Below are 2,500 nucleotides of genomic sequence, written 5' to 3'. Positions count from 1 at the left end.
TTATATCCTTTCTTTCTCATACAAAGTGTGTATACACTTAACAAAACCACTTCTTCTTTGAACAGTAAAGAGAGAAATAAATAAAAAAAGGGTCCGACCCTCCTCAGTATCACCTAGTAAGAGGCCGTTTATTGGAATAGAAAATTTCGGAAGAATTAGGTTCGAATAAATTTCCTGGGATCCTCTTCCTTTCGAACTACAAACATGGGAATTGTTGAAATAGCTCTTTGATTGAAAGAGGATGATTCCTATAATACATTACTCCAGTCGAGTCCAATGGAATTTCAAATTTTATTTTGTTCAAAACGTGTTGCAGAACGATCTAGAAAGCAATTGATATTGATACAGTTTGCTTCCTTAACTCAATTAGTAGGACCCTTAGAGTCCACTCCTTCCCCACACTACGAGTGAAAGGGAAAAAGTAAAGACTACCATTAAAGCAGCCCAAGCAAGACTTACTATATCCATATGAATTATGTCCCCTATCTCTATAAATATAAAGGAATTGTTCCATTATTCCTCACTAATAATAGTGGAATCAATGGCGCAGAGTCAAAAAGAACGAAGACTATTAATAAACCAATCCAATAAATTCGCTCATTTTAGAAGAAATTCCTATATGATTTCTAATCGGGAAAGATTAAACACAAGCAAAATCCGCAGTAACATCTCAAGGGAATGTTACTAATGGAACATGTAGGAATAATAGGTCCTATTCTTTTTTTGTTGACCCTTATTTCAATTGATTGGATGCTTGAGCACTCAGAGATTTTCGTGAGTTCCTCGTATATAATAAAGTATCTTCCGCCCCCTTCCACAACTATTTAGATTTCCTATGGGGCTCTCCAATCTAATCCAGGGTCCAGTCATTATACAATGCATTAATAATAGAAAATTTTGATTTGTAGTAGAAGGTAATTGCGAAGTCTTGATAGCCCCTCTAGCATTCGAATATTTCCTTGAAGCCTAAATATGCAAGGATATTTACAATTTTTTAGAAAAACCCCCAGACCAGATGTTTAGAATCAAACAAGTATCAACAGTCTGCTTTCTCTGCTTCTGCTGGGGAATCATTCGGCGGGTTATATCAACAGAAGAAAAGAAGAGATTTCTAGTTTTTTGTTGATCAGGCGACACCCGGATTTGAACTGGGGAAAAAAGGATTTGCAGTCCTCTGCCTTACCACTCGGCCATGTCGCCAAAATGCTACAAATACAAAATAGATGAAAACTTTCCCGGATTACTGAACTGCTTTTTTATTGTACTTGCACCTTGAGTTCTGTTTTCCTTAATTTTTCCTAAAAGTCAAAGAAATCCTAATCCTTCTTCCCTTTTGATTCATCCTTTCAATTTCGATTGAGTCTATCTCAAAATTCATAATGTTCAAAACTTTCTCTTACCTTTCTATTGAAAAATCAAATGTGGATTTTCAGTCGCAAAATCCAAAATTAAACTTTATGAAAATAGGAACCATTAACTATTGACTTAAAATGCATGAATGATTCTTGGATTTGAATCTCCAAATTTTGTTTTCCTAATGACATAAGAAAATACAACTTGATATATAACTAATCAGTATGGATTTTTTCAATCAAAAAATCCTTCTCAATTTTAATTATTAATTATAACAACAATTATGAGTATATGTAAACCCCCCAAGAGAAATTGTTAGACGGATATATATTATTTATATATGTTCCCGATAGAGAATTATCAGATATCAGAAAAGTATCATACTTCAATTTGAATTTTTAATTGAATAGAAAATTGAAGTTTTCATAGAGCACAACCTGTGTTGCCCCGAATAGAACATAGAACGACAATAAAACAATAAAAGAGAAGAAAGACGGATATTATAGATATCTCCACACGTGTTTAAGCCATACAAACCTTCTTTTCTTATACACTTCACAATCGTATTCTACTCAAAAATCCGTAAACAAAATCTCTCTCTTCTCTGCGAATCATTTTTTGAACAAGGAAATCCATAACATAAAGGGGGGTTAAATGCTAAAAAACCGATTCTAATTCTATATATTCTTTCTGATTTTTATGCCTTTATCTCAGCGAAAAGATCAAATGTCCAATCCATTTATTTTTCTGGTATTCAAGCAGGTTGGAATATGTATTATCATAATAATGGTAGAAATGGAATCATTTTTGTTTTGATATTCTATACAAAATCCTATAACTTAATTAATAAGTCTAAGTAGCAGAAGTCTGTTTCTAGGGATGTTTTATCAATTTCTTTCCATTTGTATCTGTTGAAAATTCCACTAAATTCCAATTCAATTCAATTTAAGTAGAAAATTCTCTTTCTTCCTCCGTTCATACGTATTTCATACATTCCAGATATGGAGTTGGGTAAAATTTCATGTGATTCGGTAAACAAAATAGAAATGCCATCATTGCTAGATCATTTATCTAATCTATCTAATTAGATGAAGAATGAACCAATAGTGGTATTTTTTGATAAATGGGAAATTAAAAATGCTCGGGG

General features: G+C 32.6%; 1 long non-coding RNA gene and 1 other non-coding gene across 2 annotated transcripts in view; both read right to left on the bottom strand.

The window, feature by feature from the left end:
- The window catches only part of LOC132034052 (uncharacterized), a 2,189-nt gene extending 591 nt beyond the window's left edge, over positions 1 to 1,598 (bottom strand). Inside the window, exon 1 of the long non-coding RNA XR_009408930.1 lies at positions 1 to 1,598. This exon is cut by the window's left edge and continues 217 nt beyond it. This is a non-coding gene — a long non-coding RNA (uncharacterized LOC132034052).
- TRNAC-GCA (transfer RNA cysteine (anticodon GCA)) lies at positions 1,129 to 1,200 on the bottom strand. The gene has a single exon. It is a non-coding gene; the product is annotated as a tRNA-Cys (tRNA).
- Positions 1,599 to 2,500: the final 902 nt, after the last annotated feature.

Source organism: Lycium ferocissimum, chromosome 2, assembly GCF_029784015.1.
Source record: "Lycium ferocissimum isolate CSIRO_LF1 chromosome 2, AGI_CSIRO_Lferr_CH_V1, whole genome shotgun sequence".
NCBI classification, from domain to species: Eukaryota; Viridiplantae; Streptophyta; class Magnoliopsida; order Solanales; family Solanaceae; genus Lycium; species Lycium ferocissimum.
This window is presented reverse-complemented; position numbering and strand designations above follow the sequence as displayed.